This window comes from Tubulanus polymorphus, chromosome 4, assembly GCF_964204645.1.
Source record: "Tubulanus polymorphus chromosome 4, tnTubPoly1.2, whole genome shotgun sequence".
NCBI lineage: Eukaryota > Metazoa > Nemertea > Palaeonemertea > Tubulaniformes > Tubulanidae > Tubulanus > Tubulanus polymorphus.
In genome coordinates, this window is record NC_134028.1 from 25,268,375 (window position 1) to 25,283,459 (window position 15,085).

Genomic DNA, 15,085 nt, shown 5'->3' on the forward strand with positions numbered 1-15,085 from the left:
CTAGTGTGCAGTAGGTTAACTACTGTGATTCCACTTTGGCAGTGAGGATCCTCCCGCCCACCAGGTGTCACTAGTTTGTTGTGGACACTAACCGCCCTGGCAATGGAGAAGATCTTTTACAAGTTAAGAGCCACCAAGTGTGCTAGTGAGCAGTACGACATCAACCTATACACTGCAGCAGTATTCCACCTGTGACAAGTGGGGATCCACCAAGTATAGCAATACTACTGCAAATTACACGCTTTTGTGTCCACTAGAAGTTTCCATTAAAGCGTAGTTAAAAGTAGATGAAGGTTGACATCTATAGGCATGCCTCTGGGATAGCTGCTCTTTCAATACTTACAATCCGTGTTGGGCCGAATGTCAAAATATTTGAAATATACGTCTCAGTACTTCGTCGAAACGTTTTAGCTTTACAGAATGTCACGTGGCTTTGACGTGTTTCGTCTGGTTATGATTCGTAAATGAATCATTATTTTTCCGAATATACATTACGACGTTGGCAACAACGACGAAGTTTAAATTCATCATGGAAACAATCCATCAATTTGAACCGTCGATAATACATCAGCTCCTGGCGTATAGACGCACCCCTCGTCGGGTCTGTCGTAATTACTGTTATTCCTGATCGCTGTACACGAGCAAGCAGTCATCCGTACCTGAACCTAAGGAGGAGACCATGCTTCACGCTTTGTAACCTTTAAACAATGTCCCCCTGTTTAATCGGCTGTAGATATTACGCTCTCTACTGTCTATTTACGCGGCGGTAAATATGATTAATTCATTAACTTTATGGTGTTTGTGTACACGGAGTCAATTAGTAATGATGAAGACCCGCGGGGCGTGGATTGTCACACATTTAAATAAAGATTTACTGTCAGGTAATGTGCTTAATTCTGGATTCAGACTGCTGAGAGCATTCTCCAGGTCAACCCGCGAAGGTCAACGAAGGGACTAATCTATTTAGTGTAGAGGTTATGCGCGTTACGTCACAGAGCGGGTAACTGAAATGAGAAGATTAACTGATTTCATTGGAAATCACGAACCTTCGTTGTGCACGCCAATTTTCCTGATGAAGATACCTGTACTATGTATGCACTAGAAGTGAAAGCTCGTAATTTCATAAAGAATCAGTAAACCTTAGAGTACAGCCGTGTTTTTTCATTGCATGTGACCTTCATAGACGTGATGTGGCTAGGTCATTCGAGACTATCGCGGTTGAGTCGTCATCGTATAAGTCATTTAGTTTCAATTCGTATTATATAATTCTAATTCAAATCGTCGTTTGGATAGGTCGTCAATAAAATGATCGTTCCAAATACGGCGACTGAAGGGGGTTTGACTGTGTATGGGAAATATGCGGGAAATGCGGCCACAGAACAAAAAAAACATTGCCAATTTTGCACCATAGCCCAAAAGAATGATTAGGCTAAAAAAGATTGATACCTTGTTTCTCCGCTCTGCTGAGCTTAAATGTTGACCCGGCCGGCCGCCTATCTACCCTATACATTAATTTTTTTTAAAATCGTGATCAATTTTACCATAATAGACCCGGCCGCTATAGAAATGAACTGTTTATAAATTTTATCATATTTTACAAAAATGACCCGGCCGCTGCGGAGAAACAAGGTATCATTTTTGTTTAGCCTACCATATTCATCGTCCACAATTTGTAAAATGTTCTGAAATGTTTCGTCCTTTATCCAAACCTCTTCGTATACGAGCACTGAAACAATATATATACATTTAATTCTTTATAATGTTGTACACGGGACGAATATGGAAGTTACGGCCGAGAATAAACTAATGCATCTAATGAATAAAACATAGTTCTGAACCGATCTATTGGGAGTGATATGTAATCATCTGGAACATGTCTACAGAAAATAATAGGCAATTACTGGTCTTACTGCTGCAGTCTTATGCCGTATACAATTAGATGTAAGAAGATATAGTATTTTGCCTTTTGCCGAGCATATAAGTCTGGCGAATAGAAGATTATGCATTCGTACACGTGTATACCTGAAAACCTGATGCAAATGTAGGGAAAAAGGTTCAGTTGTTCGTTACAACATGTACTGAAAACACGTCGGAAAATGTTAATTCGTTGCCTATGATGAAATAAAAAGGTCCCTTTTTCTCGTTTCGTGTTTTGAATCTGTTTATAGAATAAGATTTATTCGACCTGAGGGGTAGGTGTATTTACCGAAGACTTCTTCTCGAGTCTGGTCGGTGCGAACACTTGTATCATCGTCAGTAGGCGCGTGTTCGCGGCAGATATTCTCTTCGCCTTGTGGGAAAATATTGTGTCTGAGAATTAGACATGCGCGCTCACTCCAAACATCCTCCCCCGGCAGGGATTCGAACCTGATGGCATCGAGATTGCCACGGCACGAAACCCTGCCATAATCGACCGTGTGCGCAGATACATGCGCAGTTCAGATGATGTGTTTTTTAGCCAATCAGAAATCCCGTTTTATTTTAGCCCGGGTTTTCCCATTTATAGTTCTTCCTTGAAATTTGCCTCAACGATTATACAACGAGCAATCTGATTGGTGCCGCCAGTTTTCGTTCGGAAAGCTGCGCATGTACCTGCGCACCCGGTCTACTGATGCAGGGGTTCGTGCCGTGGCTGAGTGTAGCGATGCCATCAGGTTCGAGTCCCTGCAGAGGGAGGATGACCCAAAAGTGCATTTTCAAAAGTATACCGTATCTCTCTCGGTAAGAATGTGGTCAGCGGTGTAAGGCCATCTTCTCCGGCGCTCAATAACAAAGTCAACACTCATCGTTCATAACCGTCAATCGTGAACGGACTACTAACTAACTAAACGATGTCAGAGGTCTGCTGCAACTGTTTGAGCGCTGTTTCATGTGTGAAGGTGGAGATTTGAACCGTGGAGTGGATAGTTTTCTAGCTGCTACACGACATCGCAGACCCAATTATGTGAACATTGATATTTGTCGCTTGTATTATGAGGCGCGTGTAGAGACGAGGTGGCAATCAAACAACGCAGTCTGAATCGACACAGATTGCTGCCATCTTTAACCTGTTTATGTAGACCGTTCGATACGATATTCGATATGAGATTTTCGATATTCGATTATTAGAACTCTATTTAAAGCGCGCGCTAGTGTAAAGGCGGTTACAATCATTTCGATATGATGGAAATATGAACCGACGTACGATAGCCGGCATCCGACGACGTTCGCAAATGCAATTTCGCCCATTTTCATCATTAGATTATCGGACATTTTCTTGATTGCAGTGAACGCCCTTTTTTAATCATCCAAAGAATGAATGTAGTTCGAACATGATCGAAAATTCTCTCGTCGATGATTGTATCCCAAATGAAGCTTTCGTAAGATAAAGCAGTGAAATTACAGGGCCGATGCGGGGTGGCTTTCCGAGGAAGATCTTTTTCGTTAAATCGTATTTGTGATCGACAATGAAACAGCTGCGTCTTAAACATTATGATCGGTAACATTCATTGACAAAGTGACTCAATCGACCTAAATCGTGATACCGGAAAACTATCGGTTTCAAATATCCACAGTAGAAATTACATTTTGTGTTTGTGGTTTCGTCGTTCGTTGATGAATCGGAACGAGACGCCACCACCAGATGGCGCAAATAAAAGTCGGTTTTCTGTAGTCAAAATTAGTTAATTCTTCAAACAAATTTGAACAGGATTTTCAACTTTTTTCAGATTGACTTTTTATACTCGGTGTTTGGTGTAAATATGATTTTTTTTAATTCGGAGAAAATTTCAGCGATCATTAAATGAAGATTAAAATGTTTAACGAATCTAGCGGATGAGTTGGGAATCCTGCATTGCCACTGTAGCGTTTTCCATGCCCTATCGTCTATTGGCTTTTGATCGTGAATGCATTATTTTTAAACATGTTGCTTGTTGTTTATGCAACAACTACGAAAATTTACTTCGGAGGAAAAGACTTATTATTTTATATTCACCTACATTCCATTTTGTTTATAATTCAAACCTATTTATCAAAAAAGAAATACATATTGTTATTTAAAGCAATGTTAACAAAAAAAAATGATACAATGCGCTATCGTTCATTTAGCCTTAGTGCGGGATGCACGATTTTCCAAAGAAAATTACGATATTAAAATACATCGTTTGAATTTATGTTATTTATTGCATACACGCAATGCTATAAATTGATATAAATGGTAAAACAGGAGTTTCTCGGTCATCAGACGTGACGCCAAGCACGGGTCAATTTGTGACGCAAATACGACTGGAAGAAAATGGAGAAGATTTAATTTTGAAATCGGAAATCGAGGTACAAATATAGTTGTGTGATCGGCGGTCGAAAAACAAAAGATGTGCGAATGACCAGTTGCCCATCAGCATTTTTGCGACAGAAAATGAAGTTCTTCTCCCGGCGGGCAACATAGCACCAGCCGGTGGCGCCGCCCTCGTGCTATTAGCCAACCAGCCAATCAACGCGAAGTAAACACGTCCTTTTCAGTTCCGGAACTCAGGCGTAAAGTTTAACATTTTCATTTCTCCTTTTTTAATCGTTAATTATCCTTTTTTTACGTACTCATCCGATAATTTTGTATACCGGTATTTTTAGATAGGATGTCTAAGAACATTGTAGTCGTAGGCCATAGTTATATCAGGCGCCTGGGTGATTTTGTGAGAGAGAATAGTTCTGCTTCCTCTATTGTTAATTCCGATTGGGGTCTAGCTGGTTTAGACTTTGCGGCACCTCATTTGATCGGTATTGGGGGAGCAACAATAGATATTTTGATAAACCGTGATGTGCTCTCATTGATCTGTGAGCAGCGGCCTACATTAGTTTTGCTGCAGATTGGGTCAAACGACCTAGATAACCGGTATCTAACCCCAGCGTTTGTTGGAATGAAAATATTTCAATACGCTAATACCATTGTCGAGCGTACGGGTGCTGTTGTGTATATATGTGACCCTATTCGCCGCCAGAGATGGCGCAGTTTTAACGAAATTACTGGGAATAGTAGGGTTAGACAAGCGCAGGAATTTCTGCACGCCGCTTGTACAGGGTGCGAAAAGATATTTTCCTGGCGGCATCGGGGGTTTTGGAATTCTAGATATAATCTGTATGGTGGGGATCTAGTTCACTTGAACAAACAGGGCAACATTAAACTATATCGGTCACTCCGTGGGGCGATGGTTAAGGCCGGGAAGTGTCTCGGGACTAATAGGAGTGAAAGGGTCTGAAGCATGGAAATACGTAGTGATATGGACACACATACATAACTGCTTGTATAGTATAAAAAAAAAAAAAAAAAAAAAAAAAAAAAAAAAAAATTTATATAGTATTCGTTAACATATAAATAAATAAATTAGTGATTCATATAGCCTCCTTAAATATATATATATAGTTTACGTACTCAGTAATCCTTGAGCCTATAACTTAATGCTCGGATGCTCAGAAATGATACAGTTTGATGTTTCTATGCACGTTATTACCTTTAAGTTTTTTACCTGGTCTTCATTGATGAAAGGTTGAATTTTGCCTGCCTCTGGCCAGGGGCCCATGGAATTTTCCTAATCCTGCAATAACCATTGATTAGGGCGTGCATTTTTCCCGATCATTACCATAAAGGTTTTTAGAATATGCTACTGTACTGGAGGTCCCAGGAGATAAGCATTAATATCGGGCTTAATTTTCCTGCTTCGGGGCAGGTGCCCATGAATAAATGTTTAATATGAGGGCTTAATTTCCTGTGATACATATTGATATAGGGCTTAATTTCCCTGCTTCTAAGCAGGTGCCCATGGGATAATTAATCATGAATATTGGGCTTAATTTTCCTGCTTCTGGGCGGGTTACCACGATATAATCATTAATATTGGGCTTAATTTTCCTGCTTCTGGGCAGGTGCCCACGAGACAATCATTAACATAAGGGCTTAATTTTCCTGCTTCTGGGCAGGTGCCCAGGAAATAATAATTAGTATAAGGGCTTAATTTTCCTGCTTCTGGGCAGGTGCCTACGAATTAATCATCAATATTAGGGCTTAATTTTCCTGCTTCTGGGCAGGTGCCAACGAGATAATCATTAATATTAGGGCTTAATTTTCCTGCTTCTGGGCAGGTGCCCAGGAAAATAATAATTAGTATAAGGGCTTAATTTTCCTGCTTCTGGGCAGGTGCCCACGAAATAATCATTAATATTAGGGCTTAATTTTCCTGCTTCTGGGCAGGTGCCAACGAGATAATCATTAATATTAGGGCTTAATTTTCCTGCTTCTGGGCAGGTGCCCAGGAAATAATAATTAGTATAAGGGCTTAATTTTCCTGCTTCTGGGCAGGTGCCCAGGAAATAATAATTAGTATAAGGGCTTAATTTTCCTGCTTCTGGGCAGGTGCCCACGAAATAATCATTAATATTAGGGCTTAATTTTCCTGCTGCCGGCAGTAGGCAGGTCTTATTCATAATACTGATACGGTTAATAACCCGCACGTATTTTGTGTTTTAGTAGTCATATAGAGTAGTAATGCAGCGCACCAAGAGAAAGCAACAGGCAACCCCAGCCTTAAACAAGCGGAGGAAAGCGCCAGCTGGGGCTATCTCAGAGAAGGAGGCTCGGGCAGACCGCCTGCTGGAGACTCTCGAAAGAGCGGTCTCTTTGTTACCCCAGGTCAACGCCATCCCTGCAAACACCGCTGCAAATACACCTCAGCAGGCTGAGAATACGCCTCAGCAGGGGACCATAACAGTACCACAGGCCTTGGATGTGGCAGCGCCGGAAGCAGGTAATATCATCCCCGATGGTATGGGTTTTTATCAACAACCACAGTTGAGCGGCCTGGGGTCTTTTCTGCCCGCCGCGGTGGCATTGGATGCGTTAGTGCCGGTTAAGATAAAAGAATCTATTTGGTCAGGAAAATGGCTGGATTTCGCGGTGCTTTTGCGCAAGCCCGATGCGGCGTATTCCTTTAACGTGCTGCCCGCCCCTGGTCAGGAAACGCCTCACGTATCTATAGCGACACCCAGGCTTACAGCCATTAAGTCGATCGAGCAGTGGGTAAGGGCATTCGAAATCTTTTCTACTGTCCATTTGCGCCGTCATCCTCATGACGCCATACCTCTGATCAAGTACGGTCGAAGCGTCCAGAACCTTGCGTCCCAGGGCGGGGATTGGGCGTTTTACGACCAGAATTTTCGTGCGCTCCGTGCGGCTTCAGATGTCGCCGGTAGGTGGGACGCCACCAATTGGGAGCTGTGGTTGGAAGCGAAGACTCGAAATAATAACTTGAAACGGCCCTTTCGAGCATCTTCGGGCCAGGCAGTCAATTTCTGCTACGCGTTTAATAGCGCCGCCTCGTCCTGTCCCCGAAAATCTTGCATATACGCCCACCAATGCAAGTTATGCAGAGGCCCACATTCAGCCGCTCGCTGTCCGCGTCGGAAAACGCCCAGCCCCTCGAATGGACATAAACGTAGCGACCCCACCTACAAATCATAGTTTACCGACGCCGGTCAAAATTTCCGAACTTAGAAAATACATTTACGATTACAAGGCCGAGGATCGTGACATTATTATTGAAGGTTTTACTTCGGGTTTTCGCTTAGATAGTTTTTTCTCTGGCCTCTCATCTACCAAATGCGTCGATAACCTTAAGTCCGCTAGGGAGCGCCCTGACGTGATACGCGAAAGAGTCAACAAAGAGCTTGCAACGGGTAGAGTTCTGGGCCCTTTTCAGACTCCATTCATGCCGGACGGTACCCCAATTCACGTTTCACCCCTAGGGGTAGTTCCTAAAAGCTCCGGGGGTTTTAGGGTTATTCATCATCTATCGTACCCGGAAGGCTCGTCGATAAACGATTTTATTCCCGAGGAGGCATCCACCATTAAATACTCGACAGTCCAGGATGCGATTAAAATCATCAAGTCCCTTGGTGACGATGTTTTCCTAGCAAAGACCGACATAGAGTCGGCTTTCAGGATAATCCCTATACATAAGTTAGACCAACCACTGTTGGGTTTCACTTTAGACGGTCTTTTTTTACGTCGACGCTGTTCTGCCCATGGGCGCAGCCAGCTCCTGCGCGATTTTTGACCGGTTCTCGTCGTGTATTAAATGGATTGCGATTAATAAGCTCGGGATTTCCCACATTGTACATATTTTAGATGATTTTTTGATTATTGCTAAGGGCAAATCTAAGTGCGACCGCGATCTGATAAATTTTCTTGACCTATGCGAACAGCTCGGCGTACCCATAAAGGAAGTCAAAACTTTTCGCCCGTCGCAAATCCTACCGTTTGCCGGCATCATGCTCGATACTATTTTGCACGAGGCACGTTTGCCGGAAGATAAATTGGCAAAATGCATGGCCCTGGTGGAAACATTCCTGTCTAAACGGAAAGTGACTTTGCGAGAGTTACAGTCACTACTAGGGACGTTGAATTTTGCCTGCTCAGTCATCGTACCGGGACGACCGTTTCTCAGGAGGCTGATCGACCTCACCGTGGGCGTGCCTCACCGTTCGTTGCACATTTCACTGACGGCGAGCGCGAAGAATGATCTCCGGGTCTGGAACGTCTTCCTTTCAAATTTTAACGGTCGATCATTTTTCATCGATGAGCGTAAGCTCACTAACGATCGTTTGAATTTGTACACTGATTCCGCCGGTGCTTTTGGTTACGGTGCCGTTTACGGCACCCACTGGTTCCACGGTTCGTGGCCTTTAAGCTGGAAGTCTTGTTCGATCGCGGTCCTTGAACTATACCCAATCGTTGCCGCACTATCAATCTGGGGGGCACATTGGAAAAATAAGACTATATGTTTTAATTCCGATAACCAATCGGTGGTCCACGTTATTAATAAACAATCTTCACGGGACAAGGCTATGATGACCCTCGTACGCAAGATGGTCTCTGTTTGTTTGAAATTTAACATCGTTTTCATTAGCGAACATATACCCGGAAAATATAACATTTTACCCGACCTACTTTCTCGGTTCCAGTTTCGTCGATTTCGCATGGAAGCGCCATGGGCCGACCCTCAACCTACGCCGGTTCCCCAGTCTTGGCTGCCAGCAAATATAAACCTACTATAGACGCCCTGTTAGCAGCGGCTTTGACGACGGAAACCGCGAAGGCCTATGATCGGTCTTGGGGTAAGCTAGTCGCGTTTGGCCAGCAGTTGGGCATCACAATTTTGGTCCCAGTTTCAGAATATTCCATCGTCTTGTTCGTCGCACATTTGCACGAAAAGGGTTTGTCGGCCGCAGCTACTGCGTCGACATTGTCGGCAATTTCATATTTTCACAAGATAAAAGGGGAGGCCGACCCTTGTCGATCATTTATCATTCAGAAAATGTTAGCAGGCGCGAGAAATCTATCGCGGAGTTTCGACGTTCGTCTCCCAATTACCGCAGATGTTTTGGCCCGTTTATTTGACTGTCTTGCTGTGACGGAAAGTCTGTCCTACAACCGCCTTTTAGTGAAATCGGTTATGACCATCGCGTTTTGTGGTTATTTCCGCCTAGGGGAGCTCTTACCGAGGACACTCGCCCTAACGCAGAGTGTAGTACAGCTCGAAGACGTGGCACTCACCGCCTTTGGTCTCCAAATAGTGCTAAAGAAGTTTAAGCACAGCGCACGCGTTGGCCCTCAGGTCATACAGGTTGATTTTTCCTCCCTTTCGACCAGGGTTACCGATGCCCGATCGACTATCACCACTTATTTACAGCGCCGAGGCCCGCGTCCAGGCCCGCTTTTTATAGACTGCAGTGGAGCTCCGTGGTTAAGGCGAGCATTCGACCGTCGCCTCGTGTGCCTGCTGGAATGGTGTAAACTGTCACCTAGGGCGTTCAAGGGTCACTCCTTCCGCATCGGCGCTGCAACCGATGCAGCATCGAGGGGAGTCCCCGACGCACAGATTAGGGCGGCTGGCCGGTGGAATTCCGAGGCCTTCCGTAAATACATAAGGATTGCGAGGTGATCGTGTGGGCTCAGCCACAGGTGGGTGGCTTTGTGGCATTTTTATAGCCCACTTACGATTAATCGAGGACTTTTTACTCCGAACTAGGTCAAACAGCTGGGGCGTTTGACTTCTTAGTAATAGTGGTGTAGTTACTTGTATTCATAAATAGGTCAAACAGCAGGGGCGTTTGACCGCGTAGTATTTTTTCCGATAATTGTTTAAATCAGAAACTAGGTCAATCCAGCTGGGGCGGTTGACCTAGTTAGTTTTGTATGACTTTGTATTTCTTTGTTAGATTGATGATATTGTAATTTTGTACGTGACAGCAAATTAGGTTGTCACGTGTTTTGGTATAATTTTTCAAATAAACGTCAAGCAGCTGGGGCGCTTGGCCTTTTCCATCTAACAATTTGTTCCGACTTATTTTCTGTTGCAAAAAACAAAAGATGTGCGAATGACCAGTTGCCCATCAGCATTTTTGCGACAGAAAATGAAGTTCTTCTCCCGGCGGGCAACATAGCACCAGCCGGTGGCGCCGCCCTCGTGCTATTAGCCAACCAGCCAATCAACGCGAAGTAAACACGTCCTTTTCAGTTCCGGAACTCAGGCGTAAAGTTTAACATTTTACCACCCTCCATCCCCTACCTGCGCCTACGGCATTTGTTAGCCCTCTTACGATTAATCTTTTCTAGCCCATTTTTATAGCCCACTTACGATTAATCGAGGACTTTTTACTCCGAACTAGGTCAAACAGCTGGGGCGTTTGACTTCTTAGTAATAGTGGTGTAGTTACTTGTATTCATAAATAGGTCAAACAGCAGGGGCGTTTGACCGCGTAGTATTTTTTCCGATAATTGTTTAAATCAGAAACTAGGTCAATCCAGCTGGGGCGGTTGACCTAGTTAGTTTTGTATGACTTTGTATTTCTTTGTTAGATTGATGATATTGTAATTTTGTACGTGACAGCAAATTAGGTTGTCACGTGTTTTGGTATAATTTTTCAAATAAACGTCAAGCAGCTGGGGCGCTTGGCCTTTTCCATCTAACAATTTGTTCCGACTTATTTTCTGTTGCAAAAATACATAATTAATTCAAACAATCGTCCAACCATCCTGAACCGGTGAGCGACTGGTTGGGGACCTTAGAAATTATTCCAAAGCTATTCCAGTTCTGATGTTTTGACCTTTGAGTCAAATGAACAGTAACAAACGTAACGGTATATAGTATATAGATATAGGTATTATAACTCAGCTAAGGCTAACTGGTTTAATGAATGCATTTTCTTTACTGAGGAGGAATGCACACAGTCATGTACATCTCAAATGTGTGGCGAATCCCAACACTTAGCGGTGAACTACTCAAATCCGGCATCGAACGGAAGCGGAAGTGAGTTGAAGCGCCGTGGAGAGATCGAGCAATTCATCTTGTTTGCGACTGTCAGCGCGAGACGCGTCCCGAATAGGACTAGGAAATACATGTAACGAGTCGGGGATTGATACGAATTTCACCTATGAATCCGTTAAGAACATCAGGAAATATCAAAATTACGAACGGCAGGCGCCAGTGATCAGTAAGAAACATCACGAACACAGGGTCCAGTTTTACGAAAAAGCTTAAGCTTGAAACGGTTGAGATTGGCCTCATTGAAAATACAAAGTAATCAATAGACTAAATTTGAATGGAATCAGTTACCCCAGTGTCCGCGCTTATAGTTCGACTTGAATTACAATAAGTAAATTTCCAATGTTTCTATGCCTCTAATGTGAAACCCATTACAGATTTTCCATTGGGTAACTAACCCTCATTAATAACTGCGAAGAAACGGGTCCAAGAGATTTGGGTTTAGGGTGAAGAGGTAACTGGTCGTACCTGGTCATATATATCAGCAACAACCGATAGCCGAAAGCACTCGATAACCTGTCATAAAAACAAACCATTTCAGTGTTTGTTATTTGTTGTCGCTATCGTTGTCATTCCGACGATAATTCTATTTCTCGGCAGATGGGGAGACACTTGGAAAAACACAACATTCGGCGATACTAGCTTAAAAAACCAATTACCGAATGTGTCTTCTACAGATGTTTGCTCGTCTCTTTGAAGTTTTTATTGCCAATACGGAATGAACTGCTCATTTTTGCAATTTCGTGCGTGTCGTCTTATTCCGCCGCGTGGCGTGAATCGAGTTGCCAGGTAATGATGACCGCGCCGCCATCGCAAAAAAACTAACATCTCGTCGACAAATGCAGATGCCTCGACTGAAAGCGATATTTACGGAAGCCCCTTGGTGACATACGAGATAATCTTTTCACAATTTCGACTTATTATGTCGAAATTCGACTTTAAAAGTCGAATTTCGAGTTATTTCTAATGTCGAATTTCGAGTTATTTTTATGTCGGTGTCGGTGCGGTAACAAATTTGACTTGTAAAATTAGCTAGAAAAAAATGAACTGATTTCGACTCAAGAGTTATGTCTAATTGTGAAACCTTGTCTAAATTTGTCAAATGTTCTGGTCCTAATAACCACACACGCAGCCCCATTAGGTCAGTATAGTGGGTCTAATTTGCCTCGTTTTTCTCTTCGTCTTATTACTAGTCCATGGTCTAACCCATCGTGTGATCTGCTAGTGAATATTCAGACGTTTTTCGTTGGGGAAAAAAACGGAAATTATCTGCAGACTGTTTCGCAGTTGGGAGTTTCTTAGCGTTCACGTCAGTGTGATGATGTATCGTCGGTTACAAGTTTTTAAAAACGCGAATCACCGCGTTAGCAGATCTATCACTTTAAAAGACGTCATTTAGCTCGTCTAGTTCAACTAGGCGAGGACTTTACTACCGACTGTGGCAATCGAGGATTCCGCTTGTGGCAAGCGAGCATCCATCACCAGGGTTCGCGAGAGTGCATTCGGACAACGATGCCGGATTCCTTCTCAGATTCAACCAAAGTCGATCTTTAGTGGCTATCTTTACACATCTCATAGAATTTGAGAAATCATCGAGGTAAAAAGATCAGCGTTGATGCGCGTTTGAATTTCGCCTTTCGTCGTTTTAAACTTGGTTTCCAGAGGCTAACCGTTTGATTGTTTATTTTATCTCACGACGGCACCACGGCCTTTGTAATAATTGCCCGCGCACTGAAAGCAGTCAACGGGACTCGAAACCTGCTCAGCACTGGGCCTTATCCCACTTAGCTCCTGAAGCTGTTCTAAGAATTCATGATTCGATCTGTCAACCCAGACGACCGCTGAGGCGGGTGAGACACGATTGGCCATACGCCCAACCAATGTAACCGCGCCGGACAGACTGACCATGCACGGCGTATATCAGTCACACGTTCCAGTTGTTGCTGCGCATTTCGATTTCGTATCGATATAAACTAATTGCGTTAATTATTTAATTTATGACGCAATCTTCCCCGCGCGTAAATTACTGTCAACTATTTGTGATTGAATAGCAATAACGAGACTCGGAAGTATTGCCTTGACGCTACTACATACAGCAAACAGCAGGAAACAGTTTGTCCTTGCCATTCAGGGCACGTAACTCTCGTTCAAATTGCCGACACAGTCTGAAGAGAGAAGCGGCGATCTGTGTGTGTGTGTGTGTGTGTTGTGTACAGCCCGATCAAGCGTTCTGTTCGCATCTTTGAATTTTAGAAAAATGTCTCCCAACATACGCCTGAATATGGCACTCGTAGTGCGTCATTTCCGTGGTTATAATTACTCATTTGCGATTGATTTCACGCGATGTAACCTAACACACACTGTTGTGTCGTACATAACGGTTTGCTACTAAAAAGACGTTGCCCCGACACACTTTCAATTCATCGTGAACGAACCCTTATTCCGTGGTTCGCATAAAAGTACCAGATCTGTTCTCTTTGTTAAGTGGCGATACAACACGATAAGTGCGGTCTACATGTGTCAGATCCCGGTAGGGTGGACACCTCATTATTACGTCATCATCGTCATTTTCTTGGTTATAGGTCTACGTGGTGACCAAGCCATGACTGTGTTATAAAACTTGCTTTTATACCTCCATAAAAACTATGAACGCTTTGATAGTTTTCGTGTGATTTTCATTAGAATGAATCAAGAATATATTGATTAAAAAAGATCGCATATACATATACGGATACACGAATTTGTTGGTGTAGTAAGATAAAGACGCCAGGGATATTGTGTCGTCACGTGAAAAAAGACACAAGGCTTCACGACGTCTTCGTATATCTACGCCGTGGTTGGTTCATGATTTGCCGCTTGTCGCTTAATGTCGTGTCTGACGCTGAGCGCTGAGTATCAAATATCCCTCGTTGACTTGTTGACTATCGGTTGAGTACAAATTGCCGCATCCTAAACATGCATTTATTGACATACAACTGCCGCATAAAAACATCTTAACACCCGGGGTCCACAGTGCAGCGTCTTCAACGCGCCGTTAATTGTTTGAGGAAGGACAGGTCGGTAAGAAAACCGATCGTCTCCAGTCCATACGTTCGGGTTCCCTCGGCTGCGATGTTTCGCGTAAAATATGATCTAATCAACTCATCCTCGACAATAGGCCGCGAAATTATCGTCCATTTCAGATATTGGCTCGGGGAGATTTTATGTCGCATACTTACCATTTCTTGTATTTACGCATTAAGTGTAAATTTCGTATTCGGTCGGCGTGTAGAGAACGTCTACCCGGGGAATTGTTTCGAGCCCTTGATAAGTACCGCGTACGATACCAATCTATAGAGTGATTATTTTTTGATATAGTAACTTCCCGCCAGGGCTATCGACGCCGCGAATGACCGACGTTGTTTATGCCCGCGGTGGAGACCGGCGAAGACGGCTTATGACGGAGATTGGTCGTATCGGCTTTAAAAGCTATCGATCGCTCTCGGGCTCGAGAAACAGATCGTGATGAGATTTAGTCGAAGAGCTACAACAGCGGAATCGACCTGTGGCATGTGTTTGTTACAACTATCTAACGTACAAACGATTCGTCGACCCTGTGAAGTGCTTACACCTGTGATTTGATCAGTCTTTTTATCGGCTTTAACTGGCGATCATTTCTCGCTGATTTGAATTCATCGCTAGTAGTTTTTTGTCGGAAATGTGTTCGCCTTTTATTCAGTGACCATTTGCTGTTC